This window comes from Dendrobates tinctorius, unplaced genomic scaffold (assembly GCF_039654945.1).
Source record: "Dendrobates tinctorius isolate UK_male_01 unplaced genomic scaffold, ASM3965494v1 ptg000043l, whole genome shotgun sequence".
NCBI classification, from domain to species: domain Eukaryota; kingdom Metazoa; phylum Chordata; class Amphibia; order Anura; family Dendrobatidae; genus Dendrobates; species Dendrobates tinctorius.
The window spans coordinates 24,055,282-24,068,562 of NW_027361711.1; the positions used below are offsets into that span (position 1 = coordinate 24,055,282).

Consider the following 13,281-nt stretch of genomic DNA (forward strand, 5'->3'; position numbering starts at 1 on the left):
ATGTAAAAATGCAATGAAATGCATAAAAAACGTGCTTATTTCATGGAGCATTTTTCCTGCCTATACTTTGTTTTTTGCTGCAGAAAAATCAGCTGCAAATACTCAATGTGTGTATATACCCTAGAATAAATGTTTAACCTATGCAGAGTCCATACTAGGCCTGTCTACATTTTATATATTTTTATAAAGATCAGAACTGAAATACTATTAGGCTCGATTTTCTCTGGAAATTAAAATCTGGCATGTTTCACTTTATTATTATCACCTTGTGGCAACCTTGATTTCTAATTAAGAACAGGTGCCACACAATGGTACATCTTAAAAAAACAATTTTTATTGCACAAAAAAAATACACAATTGAAACCAATTAAAAAGAAGGTGCCAGACCAAATTGACAGAAACCCATAAAGGGAGCACGACACTACAGCGATTAAAGGCATAAATGTATGGCATAATAGATATAAGATATTACTTCATTGCATTCCCAGAAAGGAGAGGCACAAAAAAGAGGCATGAACAATACAGAGTGATATAGTCCCCTATAACAATTCTCAACATGGATGAAGCAGTGCGAAACGCGCGTCGGGGCATAAGGGACGCTTAGGAAGCACCACCAGCTTGCGGTATGTAGTAATAGCAACAAATAATACATTTGGCTTGTTCATTAAGCATGTGACACCGATAGGGAGGACATATAGGGGCTATATATGATTGTCCTATTAACTTCAGTAATATGCCTAGTGGTAGTTGAGAATTGTTATAGGGGACTATATCACTCTGTATTGTTCATGCCTCTTTTTTGTGCCTCTCGTTTCTGCTCATAGCAATCCAGCTGTAACAACCATGGAGGTCTGACGGAGACCTCTGGTTATTATGCCAATCCATCAGTGACCCGCAATCACGTGATGTGGTCACTGATGGGCGGGATTTCCGGCGCGCTTGCCTGAAGCGCTTGTTAAATGCCACTGTCAGAGATTGACAGCGACATTTAACAGGTTAACAGCCCCAGGTGGATCACAATTCCACCCACAGCTGTTAGAGGCACATATCAGCTGTTCAAAACAGCTATTATGTGCCAGGAAAGATGTGGGCTCAGTGCCGGAGCCCGCATCAAAGGGATGGAGTCCGACATCGGCGTACTATTACACCCGATATCGGAAAGGGGCTAAAATGTAATCTTAACTCCAAATTAATCATTTTACTTAAAAAGTAATAAGACAAGGAGTGTTCCTCAATTTCAGCAGCAGACTGATTTACATGTAATTATAAAGACTTACAGATCTCATCCCAAGGTGCTGTTAGCTCTAAACATCTCCTCACACTGACTGCTGTGAGATGAGATCTGGAAGGGTTTGTAATGATACATAACTTAGCTCAGCTGTATCTCTACAAAGAAGAGGCAGTGAGGATAAGAGGGCGTGTTCTTTTCTTCCCTGAATGATGCTGCCTTCTTATGATTGGTCAACCTAAAGCAAGTGAAGAAATACATGCGACCAAAGAGAATTCTCTGTTAACATCCAATTGAACTATAACATAATTTTCTACACAAAAGAGGAGAAATTCAAAAGTAAAAACTATGTTTTACTCAGCTCTGCAGCACTATTCTGTGATGTTTAAGATTAACGTGCTAAAACTGGTAAAAGGTTCTCTTCGACAATTAACTCGACAGAAAACATGGAATTGTGTATATAGATGTCAAGTTACCCTTTTGTATATCTGTAGAGCCCCTAAGATACCAGTACAGTGGTAACCTCCAAAAGGGAACTTATTTTTAAACTGTATTACTCAAAGAATTTATTTAGGTGTGCAGTGAGCATTTTAACCCTATATTTGTTTCACACAATTCTTTTTTATTGCCTGTGAAAATGAAAAATGATGTTTATCACATATTATGTAGATTTTTTGTTTTCATTTTTACAATCTATAATAAAAAAATAATGTACTCTGTCACACCCGCTCTCCTTCCCCCACAGAAGTGAACCTATTTTAAAAACTATACCTCTTGTGGAATTTACCAAAGTGTGCAGATACTGTTTTAACTACAAAGGTGTCTTCTATAAATTGTGTGACAGATGGTGGCAAAAAGTGAAATTTCAATTTTTTTCCCCAATTATGGTTTATTTTTTTCCCAATTTTAATTGTGCAGTATAATTAACATACAGTATTCCCTTTATTGCTTTAATTTTACAGTATCTTCTTATTTATGTTTACCTGTATTTGCATAATATGTGAACTTTGTAAAACGCAAACGTATTTTGTCTGCTGATATATTCTGAGCGATATAACCTTTTTCTTCTTCATGCATGAGAACTTATGTTTTTCAGGATGAGTTCTAGATTTTGTTGGTACCAATATCTAACTTTTTAATCACTTTCATTCCATTTTTCTGAGACAAGGTGATATAAAAGCAATTCTGGCACTTCTTTTATTTATTTTTATTTTTTTATGGTGTTAACTGGGCAGGATAAATAGCATTGCTTATTTTATCGTTTGGGTCATTACAGGCATAGTTATGCCAAATATGTATGAGTTATTGATTTATTAATATTGTATCACTTTGTAAAATGTTTGTCAGGAGGCACCATATCATAAGATATGTGAATTATTTATTTTTTTATTGAGCAAAGCTGTGTGAGAATTTGTTTTTTGCATGTCATATAACGTATTTTTCAGACTATAAGACACACTTTTTTCCCCAAAAAATTTTTTGGGAAAATGGAGGTGCGTCTTATAGTCAGAATTTATTTACCAGGAGTGTGGCAGCAGCAGGAGTCGGGCAATTATGACGTCCCTGGGCTGGGAAGAGGGGGTGTTCGATGGTCCGACGCTGCAGGGCAATGATCTGACTCCCATACCAGGCTGGTGCGCAGTATTTGGCGAAAGCTCAGAGCTCCCGCACTAACATTGCTACATTGCGGTGGCCTCTGGGAAAATGGCCGACAGACGTGGCGCATGTGCAGATTGAGATCTCGGTAACGAGATCTCGGGAGACGAGGATTGAAATCCAGCAATATTGACTTGTAGAATCAAAGATCTGTAGTAAGATCGATCTTGTGCAAGCTTAGATAGCTCCATCAGTGCCTTCTCCACCGTTATCTTGATAGTATCGAGTCAGAAAAGGGGGGATTTTAATCAGGTTGTATCTCAGCATAGATGTCAGGGGTTGCTATAAAGATGAGAGTTTCAACTGTACTCAGTCTGAGATACCATGAGTGAGAATGAGCTGCAGAAATGCAGACATATCTACTTATATCTTCCCTCTTTCACCAGTTTGTATGTTTAAAAATTGAAAAACTTGCAAAAATTATCAGTTCTTGTGATATTCTCAAGTGACATGACTATCTGCAGAGACCAGTTCAGTAGCAGAGAAGCGAAAGAAGCAAGACTAACAGACAAGTAGGATGCCTGGGGAATCATATAGTTTGAGGAACACTGGGGAAATCATACTGTGGGAGGGGTACTCTGGAGACATTATACTTTGTGTGCAGGACACTGAGATCAGCATACAGTGTTTTTAGGATACTGGGGCATCAAATTGTTTTTGGGGTGGTGTGTGTGCATTATATTATGTACAGTATGTGAGACTCCTGATGCATCATACCTTGTGGGGGACTGTAGAGGCATCATACTGTGTGGGGGACTGTAGAGGCATCATCCAGTGTGGGGGACTGTAGAGGCATCATCCAGTGTGGGGGACTGTAGAGGCATCATCCAGTGTGAGGGACTGTAGAGGCATCATACTGTGTGGGGGACTGTAGAGGCATCATCCAGTCAGGGGGACTGTAGAGGCATAATACTGTGTGGGGGACTGTAGAGGCATTATACTGTGTGGGGGACTGTAGAGGCATCATCCAGTGAGGGGGACTGTAGAGGCATCATACTGTGTGGGGGACTGTAGAGGCATCATACTGTGTGGGGGACTGTAGAGGCATCATCCAGTGTGGGGGACTGTAGAGTCATCATACTGTGGGGGGGACTGTAGAGGTATCATACAGTGTGGGGGAATGTAGAGACATCATACTGTGGGGGGGACTGTAGAGGCATCATACAGTGTGGGGGAATGTAGAGACAGCATACAGTGTGGGGGACTATAGAGGCATCATACAGTGTGGGGGACTATAGAGGCATCATCCAGTGTGGGGGACTGTAGAGCCATCATACTGTGGGGGGACTGTAGAGGCATCATACAGTGTGGAGGACTGTAGAGGCATCATACAGTGTGGGGGAATGTAGAGACATCATACAGTGTGGGGGAACTATGTGGACATTGTACTGTTTGTGGAACCTATTGAAACATCATTCTATGCATTGGGACACTAAGGGCATCATTCTGTTTATTGGGGGTACTGGAATGGAGTATCATACTTAGTTGAGGGGACTGTGAGGACACTATTGTGTGTAAGGGGGGACGTGAAGAGTATCATACTGTGTGTGAGAGGAAAAACTATGGACTTCATACTGTGGAGGTAAGTTCTGTGGGGGATCAACTGTCCGTGGTGGCATTAGAGGTATTATAATGTGTGGGGGACTGTGGGGACTTTGTGTGGTTGCTTTGTGTGGTTGCTGTGAAGAGCATCATAATATGTATGGGGCGCACAGAAGGCATAATTCTATGTGTACAGAATGTACTGTGGGCAACAGCATACTTTGTATATAGCATAATACTGTGACTGGGGACAGTAGGGGCAAACTACTTCTTGTGGGAGACAGTGGAGACCTTATACTATGTGTTATTGACACAGGGAGCATATTACTGTGTTGAGGAAATTGTGGGAGCATCATATTGTGTGGTGGGGAACTGTGGGGGTTGTGATATTATGACACTGTGGTGAAACTATGAAAGCAATCATGCTGTATGGGGGGGACTATGGGTGACATCATGCTGTATGATACTCACACACTAGCATGTTAAAGTGTAACAGATCTGTACATTGACCCTGTATTAACGTGTACAGTAGGTAGTCTATATGTCATTATTGGGAGGTAAATAATGCCGTCATACTCTGTGTGGTGACACTGGGAACATCATATTGTGGATCAATGTAATGTGGGGGCATCATACTGTGTGTGAAGGAGCTGTGGGGCATCATACCCTGTGGATTGAATGTACTGTGGGTGCTTAATACTGTCTGGGGATCACTGTGGGCATCATACTGTATGTGTGGGGCTCTGAGGGGCTGTGAAAGGTATATTGCATTGTGTGGGAACACTAATCAGCTTCAATAGGAGCAATACTTTTTTGTGAGTGCATTTAAAGCACAAGAAAGGTTGGAAAAATGACAGCAGAAAATAAAAAATCATATGCGTGCCACAACATCAAAGCTGTAAAATATGAACACACACATGCAGCCGTGATTCTGTTCTTGTATTAAAGCTTAGATTTACACCTCTAATATAAACCCTCAGATCACTGCTATAGCTGCGGTCTAGGCTGAAATATGACCATTATAAACTATGAAATATCTAATCCATTCTTGGGTACTCAAGTGCCACCCTGCAATGCGGTAAAAGATATGCTCATTTCAGAGAGAGCTAAGATGGAAATGACAAATAGTCAAACTATTATACAGCAATGTTAGGATGGATACCAGTAGGTGAGCATGATAAAGCATGGCTGCATTAAACACAGGAATCAAGACATTACATTTCATATTATTAATATGAGTAAATAACCTGGAGCTAAACTGAGAATAAAAAATGGCCACTGCAAGCAGTTTTTATTGGAATAAAGGGTTAACAAACTTCATTTACTATTCCTACAGTCATTACTGCATTTTCCAGTCTAATTAGACCCATTCCATAAGAGCAGGAAGTTACCCAGTAGTTCCGCAAATGACAACCTTAGTGTGCAACACTCTAGTCTCCGTCTAGTTATTGGGCCTTGATGGCCGTGGCTTGGTCCTTCTTCTCTGGATACAGAGGCTTCTTGGTTCTTTGTACACTTGGTGCAGCTATTTCAATGTACTAAAAATGGGTGGACACTTCTTTTTTCATGCTGAGTGTTCTGCCAATATCCTATCTTCGTAATTAGGGCCATTGGACCAGTCATTCTATTGCACTTTAATGGAGTCCCAGAACTGGAACATCAAGACATCAAAGGCAGCGGTGGCATGTAATTAATAAACTGAGGTATTCATTTGTTCCTGCCTTACAGGCAATTTGACTATTTATTGTCACTGACTAATTTACACTTTGTGAGTACTTGCTCTCACTAGCTGTGCTGGCTAGGAGGCAGGGTAAATTATGTTTTACACACAGTTACTAAGAAACAAGTACTATTAAAAGAGGATTAAAAGGGAATTGTTGGTTGAAATGCCTTTGTTCAACTTGTTTAGAAATGGATGTAGAATCCTAAAGAGAAAGACCCCTAAAGAACAGAGGAAAGCTATTGGACTGACTGCAAATGAAAACGTTCTTAAAAAAAGTAGCTATGCCTTCACTCATCGGTTTGTTCTGTATATGGTGGCCATGATAACAATTGCTATATAAATATATACGGTAATGTATTTAGAAATGTATTCATAAAGAGTAAAACTATAGCTGCTTGTACTGGTGAAATAGTTAACATTGACGAAACTATTATATTGCTAAAACTTTTAACATAAAAATTCCAAATCTAGGGTTATGCTGCATCCGAAAACCATTCCAACGTTGGGTTCTACAAACCGATCGGGGTCCTTGTTGAATTGATTGCAAACAGGTAACATTGCCAACTACTGCATATACGCATGACTGTTAACAATAAGTTTGAAAGTTGCACAAAATGGACATCCATGGAAACCACGACTCCATCTCTTTTTTTATCAGCGCTGGAGTGGTGCTTCCAATGTTAGGTTACTGACCCCGGTCTTATACTCACCCTCTGACGTCTTCCGATCCTGCGGTGTCATCTTTTGACTACAATTTCTGAGTGTCCGGAAGTCAGAAGTTGCACAAGCTCTCAATGCAAGTCTATAAGAACCAGAACAAGGCTCTCATAGACTTGTATTAGAATGTGGCCTCCGGCAAGCTCCAGAAACCACCAGAGGGAGGCGGGAGGTCATAAACTGGCAGAGACTGATCAGAGCGGCGGCGATAAAAGGGGAAGACGGTGTCTGGTAAGTTTAAGACTAGGGACAGGGACCTTAGATTCAAAGCACTGCACCAGTGGTTTTTTTTTTCATTCTACCACTGGAGTGGTGCTTCAAATCTAAGGTTCTGGTGTTTTTAAAAAAAATTATCCAATTTGAACTACTGTACAATTTTTTGCTGTACTAGAATGTTGGAAGTTTTATGATTTCAGTGAAAATAATCTTTAAATTACTGCTAAAGGAGTTTGACTCCGATTAATCACAGCTATTAGACCAGAAATCTGGCATAAAAAGTTTTGAAAGGCTGCAAATTTTGCTAAAAAATTTTGCAACTTTTATTATCTTCACGCTAGTTTTTCCCAGCTCTGCCAAAGTTAACAGTGCTGGGTGAGACGAAAGTGTTATGGGGGCGTGATGTCACAGCTATTCTAATTCATGACAATCTGTGGCGTGAAGTAAGATTTGTGGGTGGGCAGAAAACAGAGGCGCATGCCAATTGTCAGACGCAGCTGATTCTTTAATAGACATGCGCTCCTTAATGAATCAGGAGTGTCTGACTTCACAATGCCGTCTTATCAAAACCGGTATAAACGTCGCCACTCTTGATGAATTGCTACCTGTATGTACACTACGTTCAACAACAGCTTGGGCCTGTGTGAGCCTCCTAATTTTGCAAAAGAAACTGCAAGAGTGTCTAGGGAAACACTAGAGAGTGGTGGAGGTGCAAGACACAGGGCAAATACGTTAATTGAATGATGGTCTATTCGAATTTCTGACAGCAAAAGATTTCATGCCACCCCTGCCCTATTATACCTGAATTTAGGACTTTGTGAAACCTCTACATGTATGGTGATCCTTGGACACTTAGTACTTAGAAGCAAAAACTTGGTGATTTTCGATACTTATTGACAATACAGGAAAAAGCAGTATACATACCTCATGTTCTTTTAACCTGTCAGAATGTTTGAGTATGTTACTACTTGTAGCGTGAAATGACCTGCTGTAAATATGTGAACCTAAACACAGAGCAGCTAATTATTACAGAAAAATCTTATTAGGTTATAATGTTGGTTTCATATAGAGTGTAATGAGAACTATGTCAGGACAGGTCTCTTGTATGAATCTGTCAACTCTATTCTTTTGAACAGGAAAAGGTTCCCCGAGGCCTGGTTCACACGGATGACTTTTTTCTTTGTGGAACATTACCTACAATAAAGATATTCAACTTCTAGCACAACTTGTTTGCTTCTGAGATCCTCCCCACAAAGAGACTTTTATAGCACCGTGTCACACTCTAAATCATGAGTGTCTGAATACGATTGGTGTAATTAGCAAGAAAGTACGACATTTTATTACTTACACTCCTCAACATTAAAATTGCAAACCCACGAAGGAATTTTTGGAAATCACAGGATTAATATACATGTTAATAATAAGAATAAGGAGCATTATTACCATTTTAATTTCTATAGCGCCAACATATTCCACAGCATGTAACAATTCAGATGGGAACGTGTACAAAGAAGATTGTAGATTACAAAGTAACACGGAGTTCAACGGATACCAAGAGGAGTGAGGGCCCTGCTTGCAGCTTACCATCTATGAGGAAATAGGGGAGACACAAAAAGTAAAAAAAAGTGCTTATCATGTATAGTCCAGCCATCAATATAATAAATAGAGGCATTAAAAAAAAGCTGCATGAATCGGTCATCAGCCAGTTTCTGCACTGTATAAATAAAGGAGCAAAGTTCTACTGAGTTCATGGAGGGTGTGCCAACAGCTGATAGGATGGATCAAATTCTGATTAAAAGTTAGGAAAGGACAACAGGTAGTAGTAAGATTAATGAGGTAACGTGATAGGTCAGTCTAAATAAATGTGTTTTTAGGGCACGTTTTGCAGTGTAAAGATGCTGGGAATTAACCGGATTGTTCAGGGTAGTGTATTCTAGATAACTGGCACAGCACAAGAGAAGTCCTGGAGAAGGGAGTACAAGGCTCGGATTAAGGAGGATGTTAGCCTTAGGTCATCGAGATCATTAGGGAGATGTTGGGCAGTGCAAAATTGTGGAGAGCTTTGTTGGTGAAAATGATATGTATTCTGTAGTGGATGGAGAAACCAGTACAATAACTGGCACAGAATGAAGGCATTGGTTTAGCAGCTGGACAGAAATATGATTGTGGCTGATACATTAAATATAGATTGGAGAGGGAGTTTATTAGTAGAAAGTTGCAAAAGTCAAAACAAAATTGAATCAGAGCAACAGTAAGAGTTTTTGCAGAATCAAAGGTAAGAAAAGGTTGAATTATAGATATGTTTTTGAGATGAAGGTTGCATGGGCGAGCGAGAGTTCGGATATAGTGTGTGAAAGAAATATCTGAGTCATATATAACCCCAAGATAGTAAGCATGCTGCTTGAGAATTAAAGTAGAATCACATGCTGAAATGGCAATAATGGCTTAGGTGGGTTAATAGAGTAAGGGAACACAAGGAGTTCAATTTTTAGAATTTAGCTGTAAACATAGACTGCAGACAGACAAGCACTGGTGTTTTGTAGTAATGTAGCAGTGATGTCAAAAAAGATGTGTATAATTGTATGTCATCAGCATAGAGATGGTTCCGAAAACCAAATCTGTTGATGGTTTGCCCAACAGGACAAATATACAGAGAAAAATAGAAGGTACCTTGGACTGAACCCTGAAAAACCGCAAAAGTAAGAAGAAAAAAGGGGGAAGAAGATTTGGAAAAAGATACAGTGAAGGATCTATCAAAATGGTAGGACGAAAACCAAGAGAGCACAGTGGCCTTGAAGCTGAGAGAGAGGAGCATAGTGAGGAGAAGCTGTTGATTCATAGTGTAAAGTGCTACAGAAAGGTCCAAAATAATTGGAAAGAATACTGGCCATTAGATTTAGCTGTTAGTAAATCGTTAGAGACTTTGGTATGGCAGTTTCTGTAGAGTGTAAAGTGAGGAAACCAGATTGCTTAGGGTCAAAAAGAGAGTAATCTGAAACATTTAGGATTGAATGAGAGAGAGCCAAGCCTTGCAGGAGTTTAGAGATAAAGGGAAAACAGGTCTGCAGAAAGTATAGCCATTCTGGTCAAGTAATGGTTTTATGATGGGGTGTTTTAAAGATGAGTGAAAGGTACTGGATGAAAGTGAGAGATTCAATATTTTAGTTAGGTGCAAAGTTGCCACTAGGAATTTCGGGGCCCCACACTGGCAAAATTTTCAGGGCCCCCTTGACACTCCGCCCAGGCTCCACCCAGCCCCGCCTCCACCCGTCAAACTGTCCACAGCCCCACCGCTCTCTCTTGGAAAAACTCCACTTCTCACCTATCACACATTAACAGTTCCTATCACCAGATCACACATATAGCCAGCAGCTTTTGCTTTGGACAAAAGATTTTTTTAAGCCGCCACCATAACAGGGTAGACTCTTTTGGCCGGGCTCTACTCTACTGTAACCTATTAAATATTTGTTAAAATATGCAATACAATTTAGGTATATTTTTATTTATTTTTCAATTTTTAAAATGACCAATAATATCACATACAAGGAACAAATACCGCTACACCATGTCCAGACCACATATTACACCACATAGTAACCTATAATACCACATACAAATACAAGGAACAAATACCGCCACACCATGACCAGACCACATATTACTAGCATAGTGATTGAATAATATCACATACAAGGAACAAATACCACCACACCATGATCAGACCACATATTACTACCATAGTGACCGAATAATATCACATACAAGGAACAAATACCAACGCACCATGACCAGACCACATATTACCACCACAAAGTGACCAAATAATAGCACATACAAGGGACAAATACCACCGCACCATGCCCAGACCACATATTACCACCACAAAGTGACCAAATAATAGCACATACAAGGGACAAATACCACCGCACCATGCCCAGACCACATATTACCACCACATGGTGATTGAATACTACAATACTGATCATTGATAAAAAAATAATACTATCACCATAAGTGGCATTGTACACAGGAGATCTGTATTTAGTATGCAGTGTGGTAATATAGTGATCAATGACATTATACACAGGAGCTCTGTATATAATGTACAGGTAACACAGTGATCACTGGTGACATTATACACAGGACCTCTGTACATAGTATACAGTGTATAGTGTCAGTGTACAGGTAACACACTACCTCACCAGTGATGTCTCTAGGTGAAGTCCTTCATCCTTGCTTTTCATTCATCCAGCACAGATCGCCATCACGTCTTCCAGCCAGGGCTCGCCTCTGCAGGAAATAACACAGTTATCTAGAGCTCCGCTTGCAGAACACATTACTTATTTTTTCCCAACTTCTACATTACACCACATGAAGAAAAAAAGGCGACATAGTGTCGCTCTGCATAGTTACAGGATCGCCCCTCCATTTAAAACAGTAGCCTCAAAAAATTAAGTACATCACTGCAGTAATAATATCCCTTAATTAGCCCCTATGGTAATAATATCCCCCAACCTGACCCGCGTGTGTCTCATTCCTGGCTTTAGCCATATGTTCTCCCATCCCACCCTCATGAGTATCCATTCTGCCCCCATATGATCTCCATCGTATCCATCCTGCCCCATGATCCTGTGCGATCTGTCTCCAACCCTGCCCCATCTGTCTCCAATCATGCCCCGTATCTCCATTCTGCCCAGTGTCTCCAATCATGCCTCGTGTCTCGCATTCTGCTCCCATGTCCAGCATTCTGCCCCCAGCATCCAGCATTCTGCCCCCAGCTGCCAGCATTCTGCCCCCAGCGCCCAGCATTCTGCCCCAGTCTCCAGCATTCTGCCCCCAGCGTCCAGCATTCTGCCCCAGTCTCCAGAATTCTGCCCCATGTCCAGAATTCTGCCCCATGTCCAGCATTCTGCCCCAGTCTCCAGCATTCTGCCCCAGTCTTCAGCATTCTGCCCCATTTCCAGCATTCTGCCCCATTTCCATTATTCTATCTCAGTCTCCAGCATTCTGCCCCAGTCTCCAGCATTCTGCCCCATGTCCAGCATTCTGCCCCAGTCTCCAGCATTCTGCCCGTCTCCAGCATTCTGCCCCATGTCCTGAATTCTGCCCCAGTCTCCAGCATTCTGCCCCATGTCCAGCATTCTGCCCCAGTCTCCAGCATTCTGCTCCATGTCCAGCACTCTGCCCCATGTCCAGCATTCTGCCCCAGTCTCCAGCATTCTGCCCCATGTCCAGCATTCTGCCCCAGTCTCCAGCACTCTGCCCCATGTCCAGCATTCTGTCCCCATGTCCAGCATTCTGCACCAGTGTCCAGCATTCTGCCCCATGTCCAGCACTCTGCCCCATGTCTAGCATTCTGCCCTAGTCTCAAGCATTGTGCCCCATGTCCAGCATTCTGCCCCATGTCCAGCATTCTGTCCCCATGTCCAGCATTCTGCCCCAGTCTCCAGCATTCTGCCCCATGTCCAGCATTCTGCCCCAGTGTCCAGCATTCTGCCCCATGTCCAGCACTCTGCCCCATGTCTAGCATTCTGCCCTAGTCTCAAGCATTCTGCCCCATGTCCAGCATTCTGCCCCATATCCAGCATTTTGCCCCATATCCAGCATTCTGTCCCCATGTCCAGCATTCTGCCCCAGTCTCCAGCATTCTGCCCATTGTCCAGCATTCTGCCCCCATCTCCAGCATTCAGCCCCAGTCCCCAGCCTTCTGCCCCAAGTCCAGGATTCAGTCCCAGTCTCCAGCATTCTGCCCCATGTCCAACATTCTACCCAAGTCTCCAGCATTCTGCCCCATGTCCAGCATTCTGCCCCAGTCTCCAGCATTCTGCCCCATATCCAGCACTCTGCCCCATGTCCAGCATTCTGCCCCAGTCTCCAACATTCTCCCCCAGTCTCCAACATTCTGCCCCATGTCCAGCATTCTACCCCATGTCCAGAATTCTGCCCCATGTCCAGCATTCTGCCCCAGTCTCCAGCATTCTGCCCCATCTCCAGCATTCTGTCCCCATGTCCAGCATTCTGCCCCAGTCTCCAGCATTCTGCCCCATGTCCAGCATTCTGCCCCAGTGTCCAGCATTCTGCCCCATGTCCAGCACTCTGCCCCATGTCTAGCATTCTGCCCTAGTCTCAAGCATTCTGCCCCATGTCCAGCATTCTGTCCCCATGTCCAGCATTCTGCCCCAGTCTCCAGCATTCTGCC

General features: G+C 42.1%; 1 long non-coding RNA gene across 1 annotated transcript in view; it reads left to right on the forward strand.

Moving 5' to 3' along the window:
* Positions 1 to 6,619: 6,619 nt before the first annotated feature.
* Positions 6,620 to 13,281, forward strand: part of LOC141089024 (uncharacterized) — a 272,977-nt gene continuing 266,315 nt past the window's right edge. Inside the window, exon 1 of the long non-coding RNA XR_012232144.1 lies at positions 6,620 to 6,700. This is a non-coding gene — a long non-coding RNA (uncharacterized lncRNA). The remainder of the gene's footprint in view (positions 6,701 to 13,281) is intronic.